General features: G+C 41.5%; 1 pseudogene; it reads left to right on the top strand.

Annotated features, from left to right (window-relative positions):
* The first annotated feature begins 1,288 nt into the window (after window positions 1-1,288).
* On the top strand, window positions 1,289-2,465 carry LOC128577955 (S-adenosylmethionine synthase-like; annotated as a pseudogene).
* Window positions 2,466-15,143: the final 12,678 nt, after the last annotated feature.

Genomic DNA, 15,143 nt, shown 5'->3' on the forward strand with positions numbered 1-15,143 from the left:
GTGGTGCAAAACAATACAACGTTTATTTTATCGGCCAGGTGAGGTGGCTCAGTCTGGTAATCCTAGGTATCTAGGAGGCCAGGGAAGGGGACTTCTTGAGGTCAGGAGTTCAAGGCCAGGCTGAGCAAGAGCCAGATCCTGTCTCTAGTAAAAATAGAAAAAGTAGGTGGGTGTCTTGGCTGGTGAAACCTGTAGACCCGGCTACTCAGGAGGGTGAGGCAATAAAATTGCTCAAGCCCGAATACCATTATGACATCAGGAAACACAGAGCTGAGGAGATATGTGCCATTCTGCTCTTGGTAAGGGATGGTTCCCCTCTACAAGTATAATGTGTGAACATCATCTCAAGGCCATGAACAATAGTATAATGTACCAACAAATTAGAAACTGGAGATTTCTGGGTATTTCTTAATTTTGTTAGAAGGATAATTCATTATAAGCTCATGAACTAGCAAGGTGACTCAGGTCTGTAATCCTAGCAGTATGCAAAGCCAAGGCAGGTGGATCCCTTGAGCTCAGGAGTTCGTGATCAGCCTGAGCCACAGTAAGACCCTGTGCATTGTGGCAGCCACCTGTAGTCCCAGATACTTGGGAGGCTGTGGCAAGTGGATCAATTGACTCCAGGAGTTTGAGGTTGATGTGAAATATGAGGCCCTGGCACTTTACTGAGGGTGAAAAAGTGAGAGACTACATCATAAAAAAAAAAGACAGAGTAAGTACAAGTAGTAAGAATAGCAAAACCAGGCATGTGTTAGGCAGGTTCCTATAATCGCAGCTTCCTTAGAGGCTGAGGCAAGAGCATTGCTTCAGCCAAGAATACGAAGTTGCTGGGAGCTATAAGAAGGCCAAGGCGCTGTAGCCAGGGTGACAGCATGAGATTGTCTCAAAAAATAATGAATAAATTAATAAAGAAATCAACTAAATGTGGAACCAAAGTTCATGATGCAGTTGAGCCCTTGCCCCAGAGGGTTAGTGGGTGGTTGTTCTTTATACACTTCCATTGTGAAGCTCATGACATCTCCTGGTCATACACATTATTTTCATCAACCCCAAGTAAGTTGGAACTTCACTCACTGGCCAGTAATACTAGGTCTTGTGTTGAGGAATCTGGTAATAGTTCTAGATTTTGTAATAAATAGGTGTGACTAGCTTTCCATAAAATTTTATTTACCATGTTTGCTCCTCCCCACTTGCTTTGAGTACAGCAGTCTTTAGTCTGCCCATTTCGCAGTCGCCATCTTGCTGCTGCTCTTTCTCCTCAAGGCCACTTCAACTCACTGACACCAAAATGAATGGCTTTCACGAGGTGTTCATTGAGGAGGGCACATTCCTCATCACCTCAGAGTTGGTGGAAGAAGGCCACTCAGATAAGATTTGTGACCAGATCAGTAATGCTGTCCTAGATGTGCACCTTCAGCAGGACCCCGATGCCAAAGTGGCTTGTGAAACTGTTGTTAAGACAGGCATGATCCTTCTTGCTGGGGAAATTACATCCAGAGATGCTGTTGAACTAACAGAAAGTTGTTTGGGAAGCCATTAAACACATTGGATATGATGATTCTTCCAAAGGGCTTGACTATAAGACTTGTAATGTGCTGGTAGCCTTGTAGCAATAGTCACCAGATATTGCTCAAGGTGTTCATCTTCACTGAAATGAGGAAAACATTGGTTCTGGAGATGAGGGTTTGATGTTGGGCTATGCCACTGATGAAACTGAGGAGTGTATGCCTTTAACCATTGTCTTAGCACACAAGCTCAATGCCAAACTAGCAGAACTATGCCGAAATGGCACTTTGCCTTGGTTACACCCAGATTCAAAAACTCAAGTGACTGTGCAGTATATGCAGGATTGAGGTGCTTTGCTTCCCATCAGAGTCCACACAATTGTTATATCTGTTCAGTATGATGAAGAAGTTTGTCTTGATGAGATGAGGGATGCCCTAAACGAGAAAGTTATCAAAGCTGTTGTATCTGCAAAATATCTTGATGAAGATACAATCTACCACTTACAGCCAAGTGGCAGATTCGTTATTGGCAGGCCCCAGGATGATGCCGGTTTGACTGGTCGGAAAATCATTGTGGACACTTATGGTGGTTGGGGAGCTCATGGAGGAGGTGCCTTTTCAGGAAAGGATTACACCAAGTTGGACCATTCAGCTGCTTATGCTGCTCGTTGGGTGGCAAAATCTCTTGTTAAAGAAGGTCTGTGCAGAAGGGTTCTTGTTCAGGTCTCTTATGCTATTGGAGTTTCTCATCCATTGTCTACCTCCATTTTCCATTATGGTACCTCTCAGAAGAGTGAGAGAGAGCTATTAGAGATTGTGAAGAAGAATTTTGATCTATGCCCTGGGGTCATCGTCAGGGATCTGGATCTGAAGAAGCCAATTTATCAGAGGGCTGCAACCTGTGGCCACTTTGGTAGGGACAGCTTCCCATAGGAAGTGCCCAAAAAGCTTAAATATTGAAAGTGTTAGCCTTTTTCCCCCACAGTTGTTGATGTAGGCTAGAGAGAAGCCTCCAAGCTCTGAGGGAAAGGGCACTTCATCCTAAATGTTCCTGTCCTTTTTCAGCTCCTGATCAGTTGTAGTCATTCTAGTCAACGACATGAATTTTAGCTTTTGTGGGGGACTGTAAGTTGGACTTGCTCTTCTGTCCCTACATGTTTTGTTCACCATTATAATGAATTTAGTGAGCATACGTGATCCATGTAACTGCCTAGAAACAACAGTGTAATAAATAACGCTTTGAAATTGAACCTTTGTGGCCTATCACCCAATGCTCCAAAGTCCTAATTGTATTAACTTTCCCACCAGCTGCTAAAAATGTCCTTAAAATGTGCACGTAAAGTACCTGTAGTTCCTGTATAGCCTCTGTCTGGCAATGCCACAGCCCTGTCAGCATGAATTTGTAATGTCTTGAGCTCTATTATGAATGTGAAGCCTTCCCCTTATTCTCCCTGTAACTAGAGCTATTTCTAATTATATAGCACTTTGTCAGGGAGTCTTCCCTATGCAGTCAATCTTGCATGTAATGCAAGTTCCCTGTTGGAGCTCTAGCCTGACATCAAAACAAGACAGTTACCATTAAACCATCTCCCTGGTGCTTATCCTCTTAATTGCCACCACTTTAACAGCACCAAATAGAAATTTCTCCACTTCAGTTGTCTTTTGGAGGTCGTATGTAATAAGGTTTTTATTTAGTAAACCAATCTTATGCATGGTTTAAGCACTAGCCAAACCTCACAACTCTTAGTTCTAGAAAAAAGGGCAGTTGGCACCCTTGTGATGCCATACAGAGAAGTCACAGGACAGTACTTGAGAGGATCTGTAGGGTGCACACTTTGCTACCAGATAACTGTTTTTTTCTTTATAAGAAAGCCTGAGTACTCCACACTGCACAATAACTTCTCCCAGGGTTTTAACTTTGTTTTATTTTCAAAACCAGGTCCAGTGAGCTTTTTGAACAGCTGGTGTAGCTACAGAGAAACCACCTTCCTTCAGAGAGCAGTGCTTTTGGTGGGGAGGAAGAAATCCCATCATACTTGAATGTTTTCTAATTGCTTATTTATTGTATTCTGGGGTATGGTGTAAGTACAGAGAAGCCATCAACTCAGATGGCAGCTTTTAAAAGTTTCTTTTCTCTCAACACCATGATTCCTTTAACATGTTTTCAGCATTCCCAGGTAGGCCAAGTTTCCCTACAGAAAAACCTCGGGTTAGGCCTAAAGGGGGTCTGGTTGGTGTTAACAGAAGAGAGGGCAGATGTGATCATACCTGTGGTGCATATTACAGGGGTATTTGCGAAACTTGGTAAATGTAGAATGTAAATGTTTTGGCACAGTAACTGAGATAACGCCAGAAAGGCTATGTTAACCACTGTGATAAAAATCTGTCAAATGGTTTATGAAGTGAGTGTATGATGCCCCATGATCATATCAATGTATACAGTTATGATTTAATAAAAAAAAAAAAGAAAAAAAAAAGAAGAGAGGGCAGAGCTGGTGCAGCTGGCCATGGAGAAAGCTGACTTGGTTGGTGTGGTACAGAGAAGCCAGCTTGTTTACATGATTATTCCATGACTGCTTGCCCTAAGCAGATAGTGCCTTTCAGGATCTATTTTTGGAGGTTTATTATGTATGTTCAGTTCTCAATTCCAACAGTTTAATGAAGATCTAAATAAAGTGCTAGGTTCTACCTTAAAAAAAATTATTTACCAAAAAGTGATGGTTCAGTTTGTCCTGTGATCCTAGATCTTTTGTCTATACAATGAATGTTAGAATATTCTAGGAAAAAAATAGTATAGTATGAAGGAGCCATGGCGAAGCAGGGTAGGTGAGGACTGTAATCCTAGTACTCTTGGGAGACCCTGGCAAGAAGATTGCTTGAGTTCAGGAGTTCACGATCTGCCTGAGCAAAAGAAAGACCCTCATTCTCTATGAAAACCAACCATGGTGTGCCAGCTACTTGGGAGGCTGAGCTAAGAGGATGGACCCCTTAAACATTCTGGCTGGTTTCCAGCTACCATTATGACATCAGGGAACAAAGAGCTGAGGAGAGATGTGCCATGCCACCCTTGTTATGGGATGGTTTCCCTCCACAGATGTACTGTGTGAACATCATCTCAAGATCATGAAGAATACTAAAGTGTATCAACAAATTAGAAAATGGTAAGTTCTGGGTATTTCTTAATTTTGTGTGAAGGATAATTCATTATAAGTTCATAGTCCGGGAAGGTGACTCAGCCCTGTAATCCTACACTCTGGAAGGCTGAGGCAGGTGGATCACTTGAGCTCAGGAGTTCATGACAAGCCTGAGACAGAATGAGACCACGGGACTGTGGTGGGCATCTCTTGTCCCAGTTACTTGCCAGGCTGAGGCAAAAGAAGGGCTTGCCTCCTGGAGTTTGAGGAAGCTGTGAACACAGAGGCCCTGGAACTTTATCGAAGTGCCAAAGTCAGAGAGTATCTCACCAAAGGGGGGAAAAAAGATCTATAGAGAGCAAGTATAGCTAGTAAGAAGAGCAAAACGAGGGATGTGTGTGGCCGGTGCCAATAATTCCAGCTACTTCAGAGGCTGAGGCAAGAGGATTACTTGAGCCCAAGACTTTGAACTTTCTGTGAGCTATGATAAGGCCTAGGTACTGTAGACAGAGTGACAGTTTGAGACACTAACTCAAAAATCAATGAATAAATTGATAGTGAAATCAACTAAATGTAGAGCCAAATTTGAAGATCCAGTTGAGATCTTGTCCCATAGGTTTGAGGGGTGGTTGTTCTTATGGACTTCCATTGTGATGCTTATTAATTTTGCCCTAATATTCCTCTTAAATGGAAGTAAAAAAGAAGAAAAATCTCTAAACACACACAAAGAGAAAATAGTAGCCAGTTCTCCAGGAGAAATGGATTACCCATCTAAGTTAGCACTTTTAAAATGTACAACACTCATTTTATTGGCCAGGTGGGGTGGCTCAGTCTGGTAATCCTAGCAATCTGGGACACCAAGATGGGGGACTTCTTGATTTCAGGAGTTCAAGATCAGCTTGAGCAAGAGCCACACCGTGTCTCCAGTAAAAATAGTAACACCAGGTGGGTGTTATGGTTGGTGGCACCTGTAGGCCAAGTGACTAATGAGGCTAAGGCAAGATGATGGCTCAAGCCCAGGAAGTGGAGGTTGCAGTGAGCTATGATGCCAGGGTACTGTACTCAGGGCCAAAGAGTGAGACTCTGTCTCCCCAACAAAGAAACTCACAGTTCTTTTTAAGAACGAGTAAGTAAATAAGCAATGCTCTGTGATTTTGGGAATTAAATAATTATTGATTGATAGATTTTGGATACAAGGTGTCACTCTGTTCCCCAGGCTGGAGTGCAGCGGTGTGTTTATAGCTCACTTGAACACCTGGGCTAAGGCAATCCTCCTGCCTCAGTCTGGCAAGCAACTAGGAGCACTTGGCTCCTTTTCTCAAAACATCACTGGCAGAGATGAGGTGTTGCCCAATCGAGTCTTGAAATACTCGGCCTCAATTGATTCTAATGGTAACCTTTGCCTCCCAAGGCCCTGGGATTACAGGTATGAGCTCCTGGACCCATCTAAAATGTTTAATGCACTTGAGAATCCATTTTCTACAGTCAACTAATTATTACAGAATTCTTTCATTGTTTTCTGTCAAATACTTGTGTCTGTAGCTAAACTATGGTTGTCATTCAACCATGATTGAAAGAATGGAGTTGCATGCCAATCAGTGAAAGGGGAGTAAATATGATATGTGGTCTATAGTTAAAAGACATCTCATAGTCATGCATATTATTTCCATGAAACCCAAGTAAGTTGGAACTTCACTCACTGGTCAGCAATACCAGGACATGGGTTGAGGAATCTGATAATAGTTCTAGACAATTTGTAACAAATAGGCATCACTAGCTTTCCATAAAATTTTATGGAACAAAAACAATGGTTCAGATTGGGCTGTGGTCCTATATCTCTGGTCTATACAATGAACATTAGAATATTCTAGGAAAAAAAGTAGAATAGTATAAAGGATCCTTTGCCAAGCAGGGTAGCTGAGGATTGTAATCCTAGTACATTTTTTTTTTTTATTAAATCATAGCTGTGTACATCAATACGATCATGGGGCACCATACACTTGGTTAATAGACCATTTGACACATTTTCATCACATTAGTTGACATAGCCCTCCTGGCATTTTCTTAGTTACTTTGCTAAGACATTTACATTCCACATTTAGCAAGCCTCACATATACCCTTGTAAGATGCACCACAGGTGTGATCCTTTCAATCCCCCTCCCTCTACCCACCTCCCCCCTCCCTCCCCACCCTTTCCCCCTTCCCCCTATTCTTAGATTGTAACTGGGTTATAGCTTTCATGTGAAGGTCCTAAATTAGTTTCATAGTAGGGGTGAGTACATTGGATACTTTTTCTTCCATTCTCGAGACACTTTACTGAGAAGAATATGTTCCAGCTCCATCCACGTAAGCATGAAAGAGGTAAAGTCTCTATCTTTCTTCAAGGCTGCATAATATTCCATGGTGTACATATACCACAATTTATTAATCCATTCGTGGATCGATGGGCACTTGGGTTTTTTCCATGACTTAGCAATTATGAATAGGGCTGCAATAAACATTCTGGTACAAATATCTTTGTTATGATGTGATTTTTGGTCTTCTGGGTATGTGCCCAGCAGAGGAATTACAGGATTGAATGGCAGATCTATTTTTAGATCTCTGAGTGTTCTCCATATATCTTTCCAAAAGGAATGTATTAATTTGCATTCCCACCAGCAGTGCAAAAGTGTTCCCTTTTCTCCACATCCACGCCAACATCTCTGGTCTTGAGATTTTGTGATATAGGCTAGTCTCACTGGAGTTAGATGATATCTCAAAGTAGTTTTGATTTGCATTTGTCTGATAATTAAAGATGATGAGCATTTTTTCATATGTCTGAAGGCCGTGCACCTGTCTTCGTCAGAGAAGTTTCTTTTCAAGTCTCTTGCCCAGCCTGCAATGGTATCCCTTGTTCTTTTCTTGCTAATGCGTTTGAGTTCTCTGTGGATTCTGGTTATTCAACCTTTGTCAGAGAGACATAATCCTAGTACTTTTGGGAGGCCCCAGCAGGAAGATTGCTTGAGGTCAAGAGTTCACGATCAGCCTGAGCAAAAGAACGACCCTCAGTCTCTACAAAAACCAACCATGCTGGAATATACCAGCTACTCAGGAGTTCCAGCTACTTAGGAGTCTGAGGCAAGAGTTTGGATTGCTTGACATTCCTGACTGGTTTCCAGCTACTATTATGACATCAGGGAACACAGAGCTGAGGAGAGATGAGCCATGTCACTCTTATTAAGGGATGGCTCCCCTCTACATATATACTACATAAACATCATCTCAAGACCATGAAGAATAGTAAAGTGTACCAACAAATTAGAAAATGGTGAGTTCTGAGTATTTCTTACTTTTTTGGGGAGATAATTCATGATAAGTTCATCACCCAGATGGTGACTCAGGTGACCAACAAAGTGGTACACCAAGTGTACCAACAAATTAGAAAATGGTGAGTTCTGAGAATTTCTTACTTTCATTTGGAGGATAATTCATTATAAGTTCATCACCCAGATGGCGACTCAGGTGACCTATAATCCTAGAAATCTGGAAGGCTGAGGCGGTTGGATCCACGAGCTCAGAAGTTCATGACCAGCCTGAGCCAGAATGGCAATCCTGGTTTTATGTCAGACACCAGTAGTCTCAGCCACATAGGAGGGGCTGAGGCAAGAGGATCACTTGACTCCAGAAGTTTGAGGTATCTGTGAGCTATGAGGCCCTTGCACTTTACCGAGGTTGACAAAGTGTGAAACTATAGCATGAAAGAAAAGAAATAAAAGAGTGAGAGTAAGTAGAACTAATATGAATAGCGAAACTAGGCATGGTGGTATGTGTCAGGTGCCTGTCATTCTAGCTACTTTAGAAGCAAGAGGATAGCTTCAGCCCAAAAGAGTGAAGTTGCTGTGAGCTACAAGAAGGTCAAGGTACTGGAGACGGTTGACAGCATGAGACTCTGTCTCAAAAAAAAAATGAATAAATTAATCAGTCAATCAATTAAAAGAAGAACCAAAGATCATGATGTAGTTGAGCCCCTGCCCCAGAAGGGTGGTAAGTTGTTCTTTACACACTTCCATCGTGACTCTCATGATTTTATCCTCATATTGGTCTTAAATAATAGAAATAAAGAAGGAAAATCTCTAAATAACACACATGGAGAAAAAGCATAGCCAGGCTCCAAGAGAAATGGATTAGATATCTAAGTTAACTATCAATTTTGAAAATGTACAACATTCATTTTATTGGCTAGGTGGGGTGGTTGAGTCTGGAAATCCTTGTAATCTGGGAGTCCAGGGCTGGGGACTTCTTGAGCTCCAGAGTTCATACTAGTCTGAGAAAGAGCCAGACCCTGTCTCTAGTAAAAATAGAAAAACTATGTGAGTATCATGGCTGTTGGCACCTGTAGGCCTAGGTACTCGGGAGGCTGAGGCAAGAGGATTGCTCAATCCCAGGACTTGGAGGTTGTAGAGAGCTATGATGCCAGGGTACTGTACTCAGGGCCACAGAGGAAAACTGTTTCTCCAAAACAAGAAAATGCACAGCATTTAGTTACTCATTTTAAGAATGAGTAACTTTAGTTCTTAAAATGAATAACTAAATAAGCAATGCCCTATGGTTTCTGGAAATAAATAATTATTGATTGATAGATGATAGAGACAAGGTCTCACTCTGCTCCCCAGGCTGGAGTGTGGTGGTATGATTATACCTGACTGCAACCTTGAACTTCTGAGTTAAGGAGTCAAGCAGCTAGGTGTGTTTTAGCACTTGGGTCATTTTTTCCAAACATTACTGGCAGAGATGAAGTATAAATATGTTGCACAGGATAGTCTTGAACTCCTTGGCCTCAAATGATCTTTCTTACTGTAAAACTTTATTTACCAAACAAGTGATGGTTCAGTTTGGCCTATATCCTAGACCTCTGTTCTATACAATGAGCTTCAGAATATTCTGTGAAAAAAATAGAATTTTATAAATGAGCCTTGGCCAAACAGGGTAGCTCAGGACTATAATCCTAGTACTGTGCAGAGGCACCGGCAGGAAGATTAATTGAGGCAAGGAGTTCAAGATGAACCTGAGCAAATGAAAAACCCTCAGTCTCTATGAAAAGTGGGGAAAGGTAGACAGGCATGGTGGTATGTGTCAGCTGCTTGGGAGTCCCAGCTATTTAGGAGACTGAGGTAAGAGGATGGTTCTCTTGAGCATCCTGGCCAATTTTCAGTTAACATTATGACATCAGGGAACGCAGAGCTGAGGAGAGATGTGCCATGCCATTCTTGTTAGAGGATGATGGTTCCCCTGTACAGATATATTTAGTGAACATCATCACAAGACAATTAAGAATAGTAAAGTGTACCAAAACCATTACAAAATGGTGAGCTCTGGGTATTACTTACTTTTTTTGAAGGATAATTCACTATAAGTTGATGGCCATTCAAGGTGACAGAGACCTGTAATTCTAGCACTCTGGAAGCCCATGCAGGTAGATTGCTTGAGCTCAGGAGTACATGATCCTCCTGAACAAGAACCAGACCCAAGGCATTGTGCTGGGCACTTTTAGTCCCAGCTACTTGTGAGGCTGAGGCAAGAGGATTGCTGAATTCCAGGAGTTTGAGGTTGGCCTGAGCTATGAGGTCCTGTCACTTTACCAAGTGTGACAATGTAAGAGACTATCACACACACACACACACACAAAAAAAAAAAAAATAAATAAATAAATAAAAAGAGAGAGAATAAGAAGTAGTAAGAATAGCAAAATGAGGCATGTGTGTGGCAGGTGCCTGTAATCCCTGCTGCTTTAGAGGCTGAGGTATAAGGATTGCTTGAACCCAAGAGTTTGAAGTTGCTGTGAGCTATGAGAAGGCCAAGGCCCTGTAACCAGGGTGACAATGTGAGACTTTGTCTCAACAATAAATAAGTTAGGGTTAAATCTTCAATGTGGTGTCTCCAGGTATATCCATGAATTTCCCCTGCAGACTCTGTTACCCTGTGAGCTGCAGGTCCTGGGACATCTAAAGGGAGGTTGGCAGGATACCATGGGAACTGGGAAATGGAACTGTTGACATTCAGAGATGTTGTTGCAGGAAGACAAGGTTCAATGGAGAGAAAGAACACCCAAACACCATGTTTATAAGAGGAAGGGCTTTATTCACCAGCTGGGAGCTTATGGCATAGAAGAATTCCAAATGGCCATGCTCTCCGACTGCCTTTTTATTGACAGTCAAAAAGTTCCACCCCGCAGGTACCCTTCTCATTGGCCAGTTTGAATCAAGCGGGAGATGCTATTCCCACCCCTGCAGAACTACAGGATTTCACAGAACTTGGAAATGTTCAAGTTTCAGGAAGTTAAGTTTACAAATTCCCAAGAGCTGAGTCACCGTGGAGAGGACCCTGTATGTGTATCCTTGTGGTCTCCTTGAGAAGACCTGTTTTTCTAGACCTCACCCTTCTCAGCTATCCTATCTCAGTGTGACTATAGAATTCTCCATGGATGAGTGGGCCTTCCTGCATCCTGCTCAGAAGAATTTGTATTGAGATATGTTAGAGAGCTACAGAAACCTGGTCATCCTAGATATTCCTGTCTCTAACATAGACCTCATCATCTATCTGGAACAAAGCTAAGAACACTTGAGGGGAGGACATACTACACAGTTGTCAAGCACCCAGCTATATCTAATCATTCTAATGTAGACCATCCACAATAGCTTGGTATAAATATTTTCTTCTCTGAGATAATCCTGACAAGATATCAACACTATGGCCATCAGAATTTAAATTTAGCACAAGACTGGGAAAGAGGGTATGAGTGTAAGCACTAGAAATTAGGTTATAGGGGATGAATTCTAACAGCTCATCATGGCAAAATCTAACAATGCAGTAAATATTTGGAAGTCATCAGAAAATTGTGAAATCTAAATACACAGAAGATGATATACACTGTAGAGAAAACTTCTGAGTATTTAAAATACCTGTGTTTACACACTGGAAATCATAAGATAATTCATATTGTGCAAAAGCAGTACAAATGTAAAAAAATGTTGCAAATTCTTTAAATGTTGCTCAAGCCTGTCTACTCACAGTGGACTTCATAATACAGAATAAGTCTACTAGTGTGAAAATTATGAGAAATGTCTTAGCCATAGCTCAAAATATGCTAAGTATAAGAGAATTTATAATGGAGAGAAACTCTACAAATGCAAAGAATGTGGCAACTCTTTTCCATGGTAGTCATGCCTTTCTGCACGTGAAAGAATTCATTCTGGAGTGAAATCCTGCAACTGTCAAGAATGTGGCAAGTCCTTTACCCTGTACTAAAACCTCTCTGTACCTCAAAGAATTCATTCTGGAGAGAAACCCTACACATGTCATCAATGTGGCAAAGTCTTTAACCAGTATTCAGATCTTTCAGAACATCAAAGAATTCATTCTGGAGAGAAACCCTACAAATGTCAAGAATGTGGCAGAGGCTTTCACTGGTACTCACAACTTTCTGCACAAGAACAAATTCATTCTGTGTCGCAGCCCTTAAGGCCCTGGTCTCAATTGCCACAGGAAGGAACCAGGCTTGTCGGGGATTAGAAGTACAAGCTTGCAGGAGGTGGGCTAACCTTGATTGCAGAGTAGCCCCGAGCAACCTCCGCAGTAGCCTTTTATTGAGACAGCACAAGACAGGTGAGGGGAATATTAGACAATGACTACATGCCTAAGGATCTCCATGGGCTAGGGCTCTTTCTCCTCAAGGAACACCTGCTAGACGAATTGCCCGAAGGTCCGTCCCCCTGCTGCAAATCATCTTGCTCAGAGGTCATCTGGCTCTTAGTGTCCTCTACAATTCTGGAGAGAAACTCTAAAAAAGTGAAGAATGTGACAAAGTCTTTAACCTTAGTTCAACCCTTACTAACCATCAATGAATTCATTCTTGAGAGAAACCCTACAAATGTCCAGAATGTGGCAAAGCCTTTAACTTTAGTTCAAAACTTACTAAACATCAAGGAATTTATTCCACAGAGAAACCCTACAAATGTCAACAATGTGGCATAGTCTTTAACCAGTACTCAAATCTTCCTGCAGAACAAAGAATTCATTCCAGAGGGGAACCTACGAATATCAAGAATGCGGCAAAGGCTTTAACCAGTACTTGAACCTTTCTAGACATGAAAGAATTCATTCTGCAAGGAAACCCTTCAAATGTCAACAATGTAGCAAAGACTTTAATCATTATGTGAACATTTCTAGACATAAAATAAATCATTCTTGAGAGAAACCGTACAAATGTGAACACTGTGGTAAACCAATAACTCACATTGAAACCTGACTGTACACACACACACACAAATCATGCAGTGGGGAACCCTACAAATATGAAGATTGTGGAAATATCTTGACCTGGTATTCATAACTTCCTTTAACTGGTGTTCATAACTTGCTAAGCACAAAAGAATTTCTGGAGAGAAATTCTACATATGTGAACAGTGTGGCAATGAGTTAACTGGAGTTTAAACCTTATTACACATATGAAAATTCACATCAGAGATAAATCTTAAACATGTGAACAATGTGGCAAAGGTTTTAATGGGTCTTCAGCTCTTAGTAAACATAAGAAAAGTCATACCAGAGAAAAATGCTAACAAAATGAAGATATGGCAAAGTCATATGCCAGTAGTCACAGTTTTCTGTACACAATAGATTTCATGTTGAAGAGAAACGGTACAAAAATGGAAAACTTGATAAGTGTTTATCTTGTGCTCAAACCATTTTATATCTGGAAAATTTATAACAGAGAACACCCCTACAGATGTGAAGAAAGTATCAAATCCTATAACCAGTACTGACACATTTCAGTACATAACAGAATTCATAGAGAAATTCTATATATGTGAAGAGTGTGAAAATATCTTTAAATATTTCTCTTACTTTTCTAATCATAATTTATAGGAAAGGAATACTCTACAAGTATCAATCATGTCTTAAAGCCTTATAAGTGAGCAGATGATACTAGGAGATCCTTTGCTGATAATAAGAGGAACAAATTGACTAGAACAGTCTTCCAAGAAAGAAAAGCTGGCATTTCAAAAAGGTTTCCAGAAAATGAACAGATATTTGCTCTACTAAAATGAGTTTCAGAGGTAGAAAGGCCACAATGCCGCACCCTCGGCATCAAGCCGCAGCGAGGTGGCGCTGTCCGCATTGTAAGACGCATGGGTAGGTGGTCTGTGCTCCCCGGAGCGAAGCCCCCAGCACCCCTAGTATGCGACAGCAGCGCAGAAGTTGCCTAGCCTACTTTTTGTTGAACGTAATGACTCACGAGGTGCGGCATAAAAGCCTAAGAAACCTTTGCTCTGAAACCTGTCTGTTCAGTTGAATGCCTGATTGTCTTGAGAAACTAAGAATAAACATAATGACTTACTGATCCATAATTAAACATAACAAAGAATGCCTGTGAAGACTCAATGTCTCCAGGGGGAACGATGTAAGAGCGCGTTCCTATCATAAATGTCAGTGAATTGAGACAGTGCATTGAGACAATGCAGGAACAGCAAACAAGATGTTCCATCTAGATATGTGCTTACACCACCTACACCCACCCACGACTTAAAACTTTCCACATACCTTTACATTTCATATATTTCCTAATACTATAATCACTTACATAACCCACACATATATGAAATCTTTTAATCACATTAGAAGTAAATAATTTGTGAATTATTACTAATACTAGTAGTTATAAAGAAAGAATTCTCACATTTTAAAACTTTAACCTTTGAAGCATTTACTTAGATAAGGGGAAGTGAAAGACACAACTGATAACCACCAACCTTTATTCCCCCTTGCGGGCAAAACCCCTTGCGGGCAGAACCCCTTGCGGACAGGACATTGTACAAGTGGGATGGTCGAATACTCACATCTGCAAGGTTAGATAATAACTTGTAAGGCTCAGCAAGTTGTAAAAATACCTTTTGTGATTTGTAATGCTTTGTCAAAAATGTATAAATACAAACTCAAAATTCAGTAAAGTACAGCTGCTTACTTCACCAAGTGCTGTGTGCAGTCTGTCATTTATCCTGCGTCGACCTCTCAACCAACCTGTACCGTTCGCCCTGAGCACCCTCGGACTGAGGCCCATCGACCGGCGGTCCGCGGCAGCTGGCGCCCTCGAACAGGGACTCGAAGGACAGGTGATCTCTCTTTTTCTTTCTTTCCTTCTTTTCAGGTTGAAGGCGACTCTCACCAGGGAGCTGCAGTCCCGCCGGTAAAGGCTGACCGGTTACGTGTGAGCAATCCGCAGGTATCATGGGGCACGCATTGGTTAAGGAAGAGCGTATGCTCAGTATCATGTTACAGCGTTTATTGGATAAAAATGGTTTTCATGTGTCCCTCAAGAATTTGGAGGAGCTTATGCATTTTATAAAACTGGTTAGTCCTTGGTTTCTGGAGGAGGGCTCCCTATCTCTCTCCGATTGGAAGAGAGTGGGGCGAGAGATGCGAGCTTATGTACAAGAACATGGGGAGCAGGTTCTGCCCCCACAGGCT

Source organism: Nycticebus coucang, chromosome X (genome assembly GCF_027406575.1).
Source record: "Nycticebus coucang isolate mNycCou1 chromosome X, mNycCou1.pri, whole genome shotgun sequence".
In the NCBI taxonomy this organism is placed as follows: Eukaryota; Metazoa; Chordata; class Mammalia; order Primates; family Lorisidae; genus Nycticebus; species Nycticebus coucang.